Source organism: Mobula hypostoma, chromosome X2, assembly GCF_963921235.1.
Source record: "Mobula hypostoma chromosome X2, sMobHyp1.1, whole genome shotgun sequence".
Taxonomy (NCBI): Eukaryota; Metazoa; Chordata; class Chondrichthyes; order Myliobatiformes; family Myliobatidae; genus Mobula; species Mobula hypostoma.
The window spans coordinates 17,849,797-17,866,732 of record NC_086129.1 but is presented as its reverse complement, the minus strand read 5'-3'; the positions used below and the strand labels follow the sequence as shown (position 1 = coordinate 17,866,732).

At 41.1% G+C, this 16,936-nt stretch overlaps 1 protein-coding gene across 4 annotated transcripts in view; it reads left to right on the top strand.

Annotated features, from left to right (window-relative positions):
- The window catches only part of LOC134340967 (G protein-activated inward rectifier potassium channel 4-like), an 82,176-nt gene that overhangs the window by 10,674 nt on the left and 54,566 nt on the right, over positions 1 to 16,936 (top strand). For 2 of the 4 annotated variants that reach the window (XM_063038624.1, XM_063038623.1), the window contains exons 2-3: positions 5,283 to 5,382; positions 9,042 to 9,144. The exons of the other annotated variants lie outside the window; for them this stretch is intronic. The gene's annotated coding sequence lies outside the window, so the exon portion shown is untranslated. The remainder of the gene's footprint in view (positions 1 to 5,282; positions 5,383 to 9,041; positions 9,145 to 16,936) is intronic. 4 annotated transcript variants of the gene reach the window in all.

Here is a 16,936-nt window from a genome sequence, read left to right as displayed (position 1 = left end):
TCAGAGTTTGGAGTTCAATTCTGGTGCCGTTCTGTAAGGAGTCTCTGTATGTCCTCCCTGTGAAATGCGTGGGTTTTCCCTGGGCACTCTGGTTTCCTCCCACAGTCCAAAGACGTACCGCTTAGGTTAATTGGCCATTGTAAATTGTCCCTTGATTAGGTTAAGATTAATTGGGTTTATCAGGGGTTTGCTGGGGCGGCTCAGCTCAGAGGGCCTACTCCATGCTGTATAGCTAAATAAATAAATATCGTGCTGTGTGGAAGCTGTTTACGGCTGCACTTCCATCTTGTGAACTGTTCGGTTATGCTCAACAACCACCCATTTTCAGTAGTTTAACAGTAATATTTAAATAAAGTCCTACATTCTCAATTTTCCCCCAGATTTACCACTCATTTACACACTTATGGCAATTTACAGTGCCCAGTTAACCCGCCAACCTATACGTGTTTGGATATGGGAGAAAGCCTGAGCACATAGGGTGATAAAAGATGGTTCTGATTATTCTAATATATTTCCATATTCCAAAAGACATCCAGGTGGATGTCACACAGTGATCTGATGGCTGAGGTCCGATCGTGTGGAGTTCAGAACAGATACCATGTGGAAATTAAGAATGGAGGTCATGCACCATCCATTGAGAGCGAAATGACTAACTTTCAGCCTCTTCACCCTTTATCAGGTTCTGAAACAACAATGACCTGATGCAGTAACTCAGTTTCTCTCTCCACAGATGTTGCCTGACCTGCTGAGAATTTTCAGCATTTTCTGTTCTTACTTAAAGCAGGGGGTAGTGCATTTCATTTGGATGGCTGAGGCCATGGAAACTTTGGCTGTCACCTAAAGCAGTCAAAGGAGTAAAGATATCCTGGGGGTATCCTAGACAAATTAAATGTATGTAAAAAGAAATAGACTTGCGAGCGCACCTGTGGGCCCCTTCCAGAGAGTCACAGGAGGATTTATACTGGGAATTGGAAATAGCAGAGGAACAATTTATGTCTGTTGGAAATAGAAGAGCTCATGTGACCAGTGACATATCATCCATCATTAGGGACCCCTCGAACCAGGACATGTTCTCTTTATGCTCTTGTCATCAGGAAAAGACACAGCAGCCTCAGGATTCACATCACCAGGTTCAGGAACAGTTATTAGACCTCAACAATCAGGCTCTTGAACCAAAGGGGATAGCTTCACTCAACTTCACTTGCCCCATCATTAAAACATTTCCATGACCTATGAACTCACTTTCAAGTACTCTACATCTCATCTTCTTGATATTTATTGTTTGTTTGTGTATTTATTTATTTATTATTTGCACAGTTTGTATCTTTTGTACACTGGTTGAACACCCAAGTTGGTCCAGTCTTTCATTGATTCTATTATGATTATTCTATTATGGTTTATTGAGTATACCCATAAGAAAATGAATCTTAGGGTTGTACATGGTGACATATATGTACTTTGACAATAAATTTACTTTGAACTGTGAACAAATAAGCATTATAGGAACTAAATATCGGTAATGCCCATGTTACAGGGGAGGGGTGTTGTGTCCCCAGAAAACAATATGTACCACAATTTTCTGTAATGCAACTCAGGTTTCTGTAATGCAAACCCTAATGTGTAAAGAAATACAAGCTGAAAATAAAACAAAAAATGATATGTAATTCCCCTGACAGCAAATTTCTCTACCATCAATCCTATTATCAGATTTTTGGGAAATGAATACAGAAAAAGTGAATTTCCATTTCCCAAAGAGCCTTAACTCTGGGGACACTTGCATTAGTCAAAAATAAAACAAGGGAAGATGGTAAGTATGAGATTGATAATGGACATCTCCCCCAATTCTGTTGATTCTGAAATTGTTTGTGTGGGCTGGGGGCAGCAAATATGAAACCATTCTTTAAAAAGGCAAGAGAGGGAAAACAGGGAGCTACCAACCTGTTTGGCTTACATCAGTGATAGGGAAAAGGCCAGAATTCAAAAGGATGGATGTAGTAACTGAACTTCCTGTGAATAATTGCATTGTAAATTGTCCCGTGATTAGGCTGGAATTAAATTGGGGCATTGCTGGGTGATGCAGCTTAAGGGGCCAGGCAGGCCTATTCTGCGCTGTATGTCAATATAAAAATTTAAAGAGTATTAACCTGAGAAAGGCAAATTATGCTTGACTACTCTTGTTGGTGTCCTTTGAGGATGTGACTGGTAGAATAGTTATCTATCCAATGGATGTAGTGGATTTCAACATTGGCAACTGTTCTGCAATGGCCAGATCAGCTATGATCTTATTGAATGGCGGAGCAGGCTCGATGGACCAGATGGCCTACTCCTCCTCCTATTTCTTATGTTTGTATGTAATGCAAGAGTGCATGGAATTGGGAGGTAATGTACTAACATGGATTGAGAATTGGCTATTGGAGAGAAAGCAAGGACAAGCACTGAACAGGCTTGTCAGGCTGTGACTCGTTGAGTACAATAGGGATCAGTGCTGGATCACCAGATATTCGCAATCTATCTCAATGATTTCATTGAGGGGCATCAACTGTCATATTTTCATACTGTTTGTGAATAGTAAATTGGGTAAATACAGTGGAAGGTTGTAAACAGGCTTCAAGAGGATATGGGTAAAGTGAATGACAACGTGGCAGGTGGAATATAATGCGGAAAGATGTGAAGTCACTCACTTTAGTAAACATGACAAAGGCAGAATATCTGTTAAATGGTGAGAGACTGAAAACTCACCAGATTACAGGGAGAACGTGCAAACTCCACATAGAAAGCACTGGATGTCAAGATCGAAAGGTCCTTGGGGTTGTGAGGCAGCAGCTCTACCTATTTATTTCTATATTTTATTAATTGAGATAAAGCATGAAATAGGCCCTTCCAACCCCTCAAACCATGATGCCCAGCAATCCCTTGATTCACCCCTAGCCTAATCACAGGACAATTTACAATGGACAATTAACCTACTGACCGGTACATCTTTGGACTGTGGGAGGAAACCAGAGCACCCAGAGGAAACCCGCGTGGTCACGGGGAGAACGTTCAAGTTCCTTACAGACAGTGGTAGGAATTGAACATGGGTCATCTGCACTGTAAAACGTTGTACTAACTGCTACAATGGCACACTGGTGTCCTTATGTCATCTAATTTACAGAGAGAAGAAGTTGAAAGCAGTGATGTTAAACTTCCATAAACTTTCAGCCACATAGAGCAATTCTCAGCCCCTTTATTGTTGGGAAGGATATGCAGGCATGGGAAAAGGGTAGAAAATTATTTTACTCATATGATTCTAGAACTGAGAGGTTGTACCTAGTTGGGAAAGACTGAACAAGTTAGGGCTGCTTTCTACAAAAGAGAGAAGACTGAGGACTAGCCTGCCTTGTGACTATGAGGGTTAGCTTGTATCCAATTGTACATCCATCTTAAGGCTAAGTTATATTCCTACTGTATGTTCTCAGTTGTTACTGCATGATGTATTATGGTATTTTTCCATTCCTACATGAGATAATTTTCCCTGTTGTATGGGTACAGTACAGTGTGGAAATATTCTTGACTGCAGTGCCAAAAAAGGTATAGGGGTGCAAGTATTTCTGTATGCCCGGTTTTGTGTGGATTATATAGTGTTGCATATTCCCAGTTGTGTATACTGTTTGAATCCTGCAGCAGATAAGCTATAATGTTTAATTAGTTTAATTTCTTAGCAACTCCAATGCATCATCAGGAGGGAGTTCCAGAGCTTAAGACCAAGAAAGTGAAGGCATGGCCACCAATGGTGAGCTAATTAAAATCAGAAAAGTTCAAGAGACCCGAACTAGATGAAATCTGGGATAGCGAGTATTGTAGGATGAAAGAATATTGAGAGAGAGACAGGACATGGAATAAAGCCACAAAAGCCTTTTGGCCTTTCTTGTCCACGGCAGCAGAAAATATGCTATGGAGAGCAATCCCATTTTCCAGCTTTCAGTACCTTCTGTGTTCATCTAGTTACTTTTCAAAAAGAGTACAATGTGTCTTTGAATTTATAGTAATTATCAATCGCACTGCCGTTGCCATAGGTCCAACCTGTATACCATTTGTCCAGACCTCCCATATCTCTAGAAACCTCAATTATTTCCCCACTCTGTCCCTTCTTCTGAAGGAATTTTTCTCCGGCCAAAGGAAGTTCTGAGCTGGAGAGCCTGCCTGCTGAGTCTGGTCTACAGCTCGATGACTCAGTCAATAAGGTGGCAACTGATCATTTTGCTCAGCTCCACTTCCCTCCTTGACCCATGTAACCTTTGATTTTCCTTTTTGCCCAGTTAGCATCTCTTGTTTGGAAAAGTCAAAACGCTTATACCACTCTGAGAAGAGATAATCTTCTTTGTTGTGTTTCACTGGCTTGACCTTTCCTCTTAGTACAGATAGACTATGTGACTGAGCTATCCTCTCAACATCTACCAAATTAAGCCTTTGTGTGCTTCAAATAAGATCACCTCTCATTCTTCTTAACTCCTGTCTGTGGACCTCATTTGTTCTTCCTTCTTTACTTAACAACATACTAGTCTCTGGGATGGTTTCACCAAGACTTCTTTATTCTTTCATAACATCGCTTCTAAAATGAAGACCAGTAGATAATCTAGTTTAGGTTTTTCTTACCATGATGGGAAACTTTGTAATTACTCTCATTATATTGCAACTGCCATCTTTTACTTAACCTGTTATGACTCTTTGAAGGTATGTTGTGCCTCCTAACAATTAAGTTATGCACCACCTTTGTATCATCAACAAACTTGGACACATAACACTCAGTCCCTTTCATCTAAGTCATTAATATGGACTTGAAATTAGTTGGGGCTGCAGGGCTAGTCCCTGCAACATGTCATAAGTTAGATCTTGCCTGATTTTTTTACGACCCATTGCCTTCTGTGCATTGACTAATTCTCCATCCATGTATCTGCATCAGCCTTTATTGTCTGCAATAGGCTTTATAAGATGCCTGATCAACTGCCTTTTAGAAACCATAATGCTCTATATCTACTAATTTCCATTATCTAATCTGCCAGATTCATTCTCAAAGAACTCCAATAAAGTTATTAAATGCAATTTCCATTTCATAGAACCATGTTACTCAGCTTAATGAAATTATGCTTTTGTAGCTGTCCGTTACCACTTAAAAGGATGGCTTTTCCCTGACAACTGTTGTGCTAACTGGCCATGTTTTCTACCTCGCTCCTTGAACAGTAATGTTCCTGTTGCTCTTTTCTAGTAACAATTATTTTGTTCTCCTTTACACTCGTGTACAGGAAATGACATGAAACAAACTTGAATCTTGAATCTGCTACAAGCTTTCTGGAAACCAGGACATTTACAAGATCACAATCTGGGGATTCACTATCTCCACAGGTACCTATTTTAGAACTCCATGATGCAAGCCATGAAGTCCAGGGGATTTGTCAGCCCATAGTTTTAATTTGTGTGTTACTTTTCTGTAGTAATGCATATTCTTTTAAGCTCGCATCTACCTTACCCTCCTACTTATCTGTTATTTTTGCTGTACTTAAGTCAGATACAGGATACTTTTTTAACATCTCTACCACTTTCTTGTTGATAATTTCTCTTCTCTGACCTTCTAAGAGATTACTTACCTTTGCCATTCTCTTCCTTTCTCGTGTACCCCAATGTTATGGCAGTTTGGATAATGGAAATTCATCCTTAACTAATTCGCGAACCACTACCAAAAATTTGAGATAAGGAATAAAAATACATTCTTATGGAATTTAAGTGAAAAAGAATTAAATAAACACAAAATGCATACAGAAAACTGAACTAGTTTATTAAGGGCAATGATGGCAGTCTACCAGTTCACAATGGGAGACCACTTAAGGGATCTGCTTTGGAAATTGACAAGACAATCTCTTCTTTTGATACTTGTACAATGACTTTTTATCAAACAATGTAATCTCCATTTCCAGTTAATTAAACGATTCTTTCTTTTCTGCCCACAACACAATTAGAATTCTCTTGCTGATAGACTACACACACCCATAGGGGCATTTCTGTTGAAGGAAAAACTTCTCATGCAAGTGCTTCTCCACTTATAACATGAGATTTATTGGGGAAAAAGATCATTTGCCTTACAGAAATTTGCAATATGGACAATTTTGTAAGAGTGTTATGCCATCCGTAACATGGGGGCCATGTGAGATGGAACCATTTATTTATTTACTTTATTCAGATGAATTTTATTAGAGCAAATTTTAATTCCATATCTCAGATTTTTTGGTTGCATTTGTAAACTCTGTGAAAGTGAGATTTCATTACCTGAACTGCTGTAATACTGGGATCTCCTCTGTCATAGAGTTATAGAGTCACACAGCATGGAAAAGGCCCTTTTGGCCCAACTAGTGCAGGGTAACTGAGTTGAACAGTGAGCTCTTACCATGTTTGGCCACTCTAAACGTCTCCTGTCCATGTACCTATCCACATGGCTTTTAAAAGTTGCTAATGTGTCTGGCTCAACCACTATTTCAAGCAGCTCATTCCAAATATGCATCACCCTTTGTGCGAAGAAGCTGCCCTAATGGGCCTTTTAAGTCTCTCACCTCTGACCTTAAACCTATGCCCTCTTGTTTGTAGCCCCATGTGTTTTCACCCTGTCTATACCCCATTCACTTACATATCTCTATCAGGCTACCCCTCAAAATATTCTACATTCCAGGGAATAAAACTATGGTCTTCACATCCCCTCCTTGTAACTCAGGCATCGACGTCCAGGCAACATCCCGCTAAGTCTTATCTTCATTCTTTCTAGTTTAATAACATAACTCTGGTTAGGCCACACTTGGAGTATTGTGTCCAGTTCTGGTCACCTCACTATAGGAAGGATGTGGAAGCATTGGAAAGGGTACAGAGGAGATTTACCAGGATGCTGCCTGGTTTAGAGAGTATGCATTATGATCAGAGATTAAGGGAGCTAGGGCTTTACTCTTTGGAGAGAAGGAGGATGAGTGGAGACATGATAGAGGTGTACAAGATAATAAGAGGAATCGATAGAGTGGATAGCCAGCGCTCTTCCCCAGGGCACCACTGCTCAATACAAGAGGACATGGCTTTAAGGTAAGGGGTGGGAAGTTCAAGGGGGATATTAGAGGAAGGTTTTTTACTCAGAGAGTGGTTGGTGTGTGGAATGCACTGCCTGAGTCAGTGGTGGAGGCAGATACACTAGTGAAGTTTAAGAGACTACTAGATGGGTATATGGAGGAATCTAAGGTGGGGGCTTATATGGGAGGCATGGTTTGAGGGTCGGCACAACATTGTGGGCCGAAGGGCCTGTACTGTGCTGTACTATTCTATGTTCTATGTTCTATTCCTGCAACAGACTAACCAAAACTATACACAGTGCTCCAAGTGAGGATTGACTAATGTTTTATACAACTGCAATATAACTTCCCAACTCCTGTACTCAATGCCCTGACCAGTGAAGGCCAGCATTCCAAACACCTTCTCCACCACCCTGTCTAGCTGAAATGCCACTTTCAGTGAACTAATCACAGGCACTCCTCTGGTCCATAATACCCCACCTCCTCAAGGCCTTGCAATAGTACACACTGTATAAGTCCCACCCTGGTTTGATCTTCCAAAATACAAACCTCACATTTAACTGGATTGAAAGTCATTTGCCAGTCCTGAGCCTACAAATCTCACTGATCAAGATCTCCCTGTAATTTTTCATAATCTATGCTATCTATACCACAATATTTTTAGTATTATCTGCGAACTTACTAACCAGACTTTGTACATTTACATTAAATCATTTATATAAATTGTAAACAAGAAAGGTCCCAACACTGACCCCTGTAGCACACCACTAGATGCAGACATCTAGACTGAGAAACAGCACTTGACTATCACCCTCTGCTTCCTAGCAGTGAGCCAATTATGAATCCAATCCACTACCTCCCTCTAGATCTCATGCAATATAACTTTCCAGACTAGCTGGCCATGAGGTATTTTGTTAAAGGCCTTCTAAAATCACATCGACAAGATCCACTGCCATGCCCTCACATAATGGCTACTTCTTCAAAGAATGTCAAGGGATTTGTCAGACATGACTTCCCACACACAGTCCCAAATCAGACTCTGTCCCTCCAAATGTTGCTAGATGCTATCTCTCAGAATCCCCTCCAGCAATTTAACCACAACCAATGTCAGATTCACTGGCTTGTATTTGCTAATTTAAATAATGCTGCTACATTAGCCAGTCTCCAGTCCTTGGAAGCTCATCTATGGCAAGAGATGAAGCAAAAATCTCCGCAAGGGCCTCCATAAATTCTTCTCTAGCTTCCCACAAGGTACAAGAATACACCAGGTCAGGCCCTGGGGACCTATCCACCTTAATACACTTTAAGGTCTCCAGCATCTCCTTCCTGTCAATTCATATACAAGTCTCAGGGTTATATACTGTATATTTTAATAATATATGTACTTTGAATATTTCAATATACGGTCCAAGACAACACAACTCATTTGCCTCATTTTCTTCATTTCCATTGTTTTCCTTACAATGAAAACTGAAGAGAAATATTTATTAAAAATCTCTCCCATTTTCTTTAGTTCCACACACAGTCTGTCCATCTCTCAGGGGATCTATTCTCTCTATCGCCATCCTTATGTACCTCTAGGATCTTGGGATTTTATCATAGATAATGTGTAATAGATATCGCTAAATGATCTTTCAAACAGAAGGTCAGATTGAGACTCTGCTTAGGTTTAGTCATAAATAATGGGTGGACAATAAAACAGGTGCCAGGAGGTGATTCCAAAATTATCCCCATTCTTAATGATGGTGGGACCCAACTAGTGAGATCAAAGGCAAGACTGAAGCATCTTGCAAACTTCAGTGAGAAATGTGTAGTGGATGATCCGCCTCGGATTTCTTGCCACTTTCCAGCCAGTTTGATTCAGTCTGAATGATATCAAGAAGTGGCTGTGAGACCTTAATGGAGCAAAGGCCATGGAACCACACAATGTCCCAGTTGTAATGATAATTGTCCATGTTTCAGATTCAGCTGTACCTCCAGCCAAATTGTAAAGGACAGACTCTCTCACCTTGCCAACCCAAACTGGTCATTGAGGAGCAGACTCTTTGACACACAAGTCCCACTTGTAAGTACGATCAATAATAGCTCTTGTCTGCTTCTAATGATTGTATGATTAGCTTGATTGGGGTGGTTAGCAAGACTTGTACTTCTCTGAATAGGTCACTTCTGGGCAAATTTCCAGACTGTCAGGTAGAAGACAGTGCTAAAACTGCACTGGTACAACTTGACTGGAGATGCTGCTTACCTTTTTATTCTGATTTCTACCTCTTTCCTTTCCAGTCCTGATGAAGGGTCTCAGCCCAAAACATCAGCTGTTCATTTCCTCTAGTTGATGCTGCCTGATCCACTGGTTTCCTCCAGCATTGTGTGTGTGTGTGAGTTGTTTCTGATTTCCAGCATCTGCAGAATCTCTTGTGTGCACGCACACAACAATGGGTCCTGATTCAACATGAAGCTGCCCCACCTCTTATAGAAAATCAAATGCAGTGGAATCATATTTTCAGTTGGAATACTATGGAAAAGATTGCATATTAGGTACAGAATGAATCTTTAGGGTGGTAAATTGACAAAAGTTTAAACTGTCCTCTGCATCCACAGATATCTGAAATACTAGGAATTCATCCAACACCAAGAGGAAAGCAACCACAGTTATGGCTCTGCTAGTTATTTATTGAGGGCAGAAATAGTAAATGATAAAATTACCCTACTGGACCAAACTAAAAGCTATCTGCCAAGCATCACTTATGTTGCTGGATTACAATACTACTTCATGCAGGAAGGCAATGAAGGCAGTCCATTATCTGCACTGATTTTTGTACATTTGCAGTCAATCAAAAGAATACAGCAGTGTACACTGCATAAATTCCACCGTCAATAACCATTATGAACTAATACACAGTTTTATAGCACTGTAGTAGTATTGGTAGTGCTCTAATTAGTTCTGTATTTCATTTAAATACATAATGTGCTATTAAGTTAAACAGTAGTCTGTCTCTTTTGTACCTCTTTAATAATTTCCATGAAATTTCTTCTAATTGGGGCAGATGCTTAATTGGGCCAAAATGTACTGGTCCTGATGTGTCCCGATTAACCAGAATCCACCGTATATAAAAAATTAAAGTAAATAAATAGTATAGAAGAGAGCAAAAATGAAAATAAAGACAGTGAGGTAGTATACATGGGTTCATTGTCCATTCAGAAATTTGATGGTGGAGGGCTAGAAGCTATTCCTGAAACATTGAGTGTGTGTCTTCAGGCTCTTGAACCTCCTCCTTAATGGTAGCAAAGAGCGCGTCTTGGTTGATGAGGGTCCTTAATGATCGATGGTCCTCTGACATCTCCTCAAAACTTTTCTCCACTCACTTTAAACAGATGACTTCCGGTATTGGCCATTGCTGCTCTTGGTAAAAACACAATGGCTGTCCACTCTATCTATGCCTCTCAGATATGGAAATATCTCACAAAAGGATTGAACTCTTTTTCTAGCAAATGATCATCGTAATTAATAGTCTGTAACTTCCCTTTGGACTTGGAGGCAATTCGATGTGGCAGAGCCCAGGCAAGGTGAGGCGGCGGGCCCATCACCGAGAGTATGGAAGAGCGTGAAAGGTCGGGCACAGGCCGAGTCAAAGCTGCGGAGTCCAGGCCCTAGAGCGTGTCGATGCTACTAAACACAATGTACGGACAGTGATTTATAGGCCGAATTGAGGCGGCGAAGTCTGGTGTATCCAAGCAGCAGAACCTGTTGTTCGGACGGAGAATTAATCACTGGGCCAGATTTAAGAGATCGGGGTGTTGAGGCCCGAAGCAAGTACAGGCCACATCAGATCACTGCTCAAAGTGGCAGAACCTGATGTTCAGATGGAGAGTTAAGCACCGGGACTGATTGAATAAGTCACTATTTGCTTGTGGTCGCTGTTTGCATGATGTTTTTTTTTCATTGCACATTGGGTGTTCAAAAGTCTTTTTTATGGGTTATTTTATTTTTTTATGGGTCTTTTTCTATGGGCACGATGTGGTTTTCATTCTCTGCACATTGAGTGTTAGACTGTCTTTTTTAATATATATATATACATGCGTTCTTTTTGTTTTGTGGCTGCCTATTAGAAGAAGAATCTCAAGGTAGTCTAATGTTTACATACTTTGACAAGACTTGTACCTTGAACTTCGAAACTCGTGAGTACTTCCCCAGAGAAAGGGTGGTTTTCCTCCCACGTCCTCATACATGTTAATGTGAGGTGTGAGAAGTTCAAAGTAAATTCATTATCAAAGTCCGTCTATCACACCATAGACTACCCAGAGATTCATTTTCTTGCAGACATTCACAGTAGAACAAAGAAATACAATAGAAGCAATCAAAAATGACACACAAAGACTGATAAACAGCCAATGTGCAAAAGAAGAGAATCTGTGAAAATACTAAAAAAAACCTAATAAATAAATACTGAGAACATGAGTTGTAGAGTCCTTGAAAGTGAGTCCATATACCTATGGAATCAGTTCAGAGTTGAGGTGAGTGGATTTACCATGCTGGTTCAGGAGCCTGATGATTGAAGGGTAATAACTGTTCCTGAAGTGGTGATGAGGGACTTGAGGCTTCTGTACCCCTTCCCAATGGCAGCAGTGAAAAGAGAGTGTGGTGGCCATCACCAATGATGGATGCTGCTTTCTTGTGGCAGTGCTCCTTGTAGATGTGCTCAGCGGTGGGGAGGGCTTTCCTGTGATGGACTGGGCTGTATCCACTTTTTGGAGGCTTTTCTATTTTTGGGAATTGGTGTTTCCATACCAGGCCGTGATAAAACCAGTCAGCATCTATAGAAGTCTGTCAAAGTTTTTGATAACATGCCAGATCTGCACAAATCTCTAAGAAAGTAAAGTGGCTGTTTTGGCTTCTTTGTGATGGCCCTTACGTGTTGGTCCCAAGATGGATCCTCTGATATCTTAACACCATGGAATTTAAAGTTACTGACCATCTCTACCTCCAATTCCGTAATGAAGACTGGCTCATGGATCTCTGGCTTCTTCCTCTTGTAGTCAATAATCAGCTCTTTGCTTTTGCTAACATTGGGTGGGAGGTTGTTGTTGTGGCACCATTCAACCAGATTTTCAATCTCCATTCTATATGCCACTTCATCACCACTTCTGATTTAGCCAACTACAGTGGTGTCATCAATAAATGTAAATATTGTATTGGATCTGTGCTTAACCTCACCGTCGTAAGTATAAAGCGAGTAGAGCAGAGGCTAAGCACACAGCCTCGTGGAGCACCTGTGCGGATGGTGATTGTGGAGGAGATGTTGTTGCCAATCCAAACTGACTGTTGTGTATTGTTGGGAAAGTTAGTTGCAAAGAAAATGAAATTATTCCTCTTTCCGATGGCACACTACAGAGAAGTGTGTTATATCCCACAAAATACAAAATGCAGACATCGAATTGTCTTTCAATAATCAACTGCTTCACAACCTAAAGATGTATAAAACTACTATGCCTTGCTGTTTAATTTAAGATTAGGTAAAAAAAGGATTTTCAGGAAGAGGTTTATTTCCATCTGATATACTTGGTGCATTAGTTCGTTACTATACGTATCAAAGTGGGATTGACCTTGACAGAACTGCTTTACTGACACTGCAGCTGCTAAAAGAATCCTGTCAAAAGCAGGTAGTCACAGTGGGTGCAGTGGTCCCTGCAGGACAAGTCATCATGTGTCTAAGCTCCAGGAAACACTGAAAAAGATCAAAATTGTAAACTGCATCAAGCAAAATGGCAATAATTCAGGACAGTTTTAAATTGGCAGCAAGCAGGACATCTGTTTTATGTGCTAATGTCTGATGGCCATTTGGCTCTTTTGATTTCTTGCCTTCAGCAACACACAGCGTACGCAGGCTGAGCATCTGGTATAATGGCTGCAGTTAAGAAAATGCTGTCTGAGTCCCAAGCATGTGTTATCTAATAAGATGGACATTTCACAATGCATCTCCAGCAACAATGCACAATAATCATAAGAAAACATTTTATTAGTTGAAAAATAGTGAGGAAATTAATTAGCTTCACTTAGCTGAATTAAACTAGAGATTCCATAATTGATTTCCTTAAAAATGACGTAGGGATGAAGAATGTATGTGGGGCCCTTTTGAATCTGAAGTACCAGATCATCAGAACACAAGAATATAGGAGCAGGGGAAGGCCATTTGCTCCCTCAAGCTTTCCCCCACCTAATTCACTATAATCTATGCTGATCTCAACTCCTCCCTTGTGCCATTTCCCCATAATCATCGATTTCTTGATCTTTAAAATATTCAGCTATCTTAACCTTAAATATACCGAATGACCTGGTCTCCACAAATCTCAGAGGCTGAAAATTCCAGTTTCAATCACCCTGAAGGTAGAAATTTCCAGATACCCCAGTTTTAAATGACTCGCTCCTTATTTAACAGTTCTATCCACTTTTTTTGTGATACACCCCCGAATAAACATATCCAATATCTACTCTGTCAAACCCTCTGAAGATTTTGCATGTTTGAATCAGGTAGTCCCTCATTCCAGAAAAAAACTGTAAAGGAATACAGTCTAAACTGTCCAGCAACAACTCCCACACCCCCCCCCCACCCTATACTAGGCCAACCCTCTCATCCCAGACACCAGTCTGGTGATTCTCCTTTACTGCAGACTCTCCAATGCCACTGCATCTTTTTTTTAGTTAAGGGACGAAAACTGCACAGTATTCCAGGTGTAGTCTCACCAACACCCAGTACAACTGGAGCAAACCCTCCCTATTCTGTTCCTTCAAAGGCTTTTGGCAATAAAGGCTAACAAATGGTTTGTCTACTTAACTATTTGGGGGACGTGCCTACAAATATTTTATGAGTCATGCATTAGAACATCTCGATTCCTCGGAACGTCACTCATTTGCCATCTCTCTTCATTTATATAACAATGCACCTTTTGATTCCACTTGCTAAAGAGCAAGATCTCATGCTTCCACACATGTTTTTTGCATCTGTATTTACTCAGGAGACGGGCTCAGAGACTATATAAGAGAGGCAAATCAGCAGCGAGGTCATGGACACTATACAGATTACAGAGGAGGAGGTATTTGCTGTCTTGAGCAAATCAACGTGACAAATGCCTAGGCCCTGACAAGGTGTTTCCTCAGACTCTGTGGGAGGCAAGTGCAGAAATTGCAGAGCCCTGAGCAGAGATACTTAAATCAGCCTTAGCAACAGTTTAGGCGCCAAAGGATTGGAGGAGAGCTAATATTGTTCTGCTGTTTAAGAAAGGCTCAGAGTGGTGGTAGATGGTTGCCTCTCTGACTGGAGGCCTGTGACTAGTGGAGTGCAACAGGGTCCTTTGATGTTTGTCATCTATATCAACAATCTGGATGATAACCTGGTTAACTGGATCAGCAAATTTGTGGATGATACCAAGATTGGGGGTGTAATGGACAGCGAGGAAGACTATCAAAGTTTGCAGTGTGATCTGGACCAGCTGGGTAATGGGCTGAAAATGGCAGATGAAACTTAATGCAGACAAGCGCGAGGTGTTGCACTTTGGTAGGACCAGCCAGGCTAGGTCTTAAACGGTGAATGGTAGGGCACCGAGGAGTGTGGTAGGACAAAGGGATCTGGGAATACATAGTTTATTGAAAGTGGTGTCACAAGTAGATAGGGTTTTGGCTAAAGAAAGCTTTTGGCACATTGTCCCTCATAAATCAAAGTATGGAGTGCAAGAGTTGGGATGTAGCGTTGAAGCTGTATAAGGCATTGGTGAGGCCTAATTTGGAGTATTGTGTGCAGTTTTGGTCACCTACCTACAGGAAAGATATAAATAAGGTTGAAAAAGTACAGAGAAAATTTACAAGGATGTTCCCAGGACTGGAGGACCCGAGTTATAAGGAAAGATTGAATAAGTTAGAACTTTGTTCCCTCGAACATAGAAGATTAAGGGGAGATTTTATAGAGGTATACAAAATTTTGAGGGGTATAGGTAGGGTAAATACAAGCAGGCTTTTTCCACTGAGGTTGGGTGAGACTACAACTGGAGGTCATGGGTTAAGGATGAAATATTTAAGGGGAACATGAGGGGAAACTTCTTCACTCAGAGAGTGGTGAAAGTGTGGAATGAGCAGCCAGTGCAAGTGGTGGATGTGATTTTGATATCAACATTCAAGAGAAGTTTGAATAGGTACATGGATGGGAGGGGTATGGAGGGCTATGGTCGATAGGAGTAGGCTGTTTAAATGGTTCACCTTGGACTAAATGGGCTGAAGGGCCTGTTTCTATACTGTACTTTTCTATGAATCTGTTAAACTCTATTTCTCAGACTTTCACCCAATCACCAAATCTATCTATATCCCATTGAAAAATCAAAATGGCCTCATCACAAATGCTCTTCCATTCATTTTCCCATCATCAGCAAACTTGGAAACCTTATATTTCATTTCCTCCTGCCTGTCACTAATGTAAGTATTTAACAACTGAAGGCCAAGGACCGAACTCTGGAGCACTCCAGTAGTTAGATCCCTCCAGCCTGAAATGGACCCATTTATTCCAACTGTTTTCTATGTGAGAGCTGGTTTACACTCTCATGCGAACAGACTTCCTCCAGTACCTTATACACCAGCCGCTTACATGGTATCCTGTCAAAATGCCTTTTGTAAATCTGAATGCACTATATCTAAGTTTCCCCTCTAACAGCTCTCCTGTCCCATTCTCAAAAAAATTCAACCAAATTTGTCAGACATGATTTACCATTCAGAAAATCATGTTGACTGGGTTTGATTTCCTAAACAATAATCAATTATTTCCTCTTTGATCATTAACTCTTGCTAATCACAGATGTTCAACTACCTGGCCTGTAGTTCCCCACATTTTGTCTTCTTCCCTCTTTGAACTTTGTTTTCCATCCTGGAATTCTGCGAGTTCTGAACATTCGCAATCAAAGGGTCCACCATCTCTGCTGCTACTTCCCTTAAACCATTGGGTACAGATGCAGGCCATTGGGACCCAGTGATTTGTCCACCCGTGGGTTTCTCTGTTACTGTATCCCATGCGATAGGGATTTTTACAATTAGTCCACTCACTATTGTTTGAAATTAGCCCACCTGTTGTAGAACATAGAACATAGAATAGTACAGCACAGTACAGGCCCTTCGGCCCACAATGTTGTGCCGACCCTCAAACCCTTCCTCCCATATATGCCCCCGCCTTAAATTCCTCCATATACCTGTCTAGTAGTCTCTTAAACTTCACTAGTGTATCTCCTCCACCACTGACTCAGGCAGTGCATTCCACGCACCAACCACTCTCCGAGTAAAAAACCTTCCTCTAATATCCCCCTTGAACTTCCCACCCCTTACCTTAAAGCTATATCCTCTTGTATTGAGCAGTGGTGCCCTGGGGAAGAAGCGCTGACTATCCACTCTATCTATTCCTCTTATTATCTTGTACACCTCGATCATGTCTCCACTCATCCTCCTTCTCTCCAAAGAGTAAAGCCCTAGCTCCCTTAATCTCTGATCATAATGCGTACTTTCTAAACCAGGCAGCATCCTGGTAAATCTCCTCTGTACCCTTTCCAATGCTTCCACATCCTTCCTATAGTGAGGTGACCGGAACTGGACACAATACTCCAAGTGTGGCCTAACCAGAGTTTTATACAGCTGCATCATTACTCCGCGACTCCTAAACTCTATCCCTCGACTTATGAAAGCTAACACCCCATAAGCTTTCTTAACTACCCTATACACCTGTGAGGCAACTTTCAGGGATCTGTGGACATGTACCCCGAGATCCCTCTGCTTCTCCACACTACCAAGTATCCTGCCATTTACTTTGTACTCTGCCTTGGAGTTTGTCCTT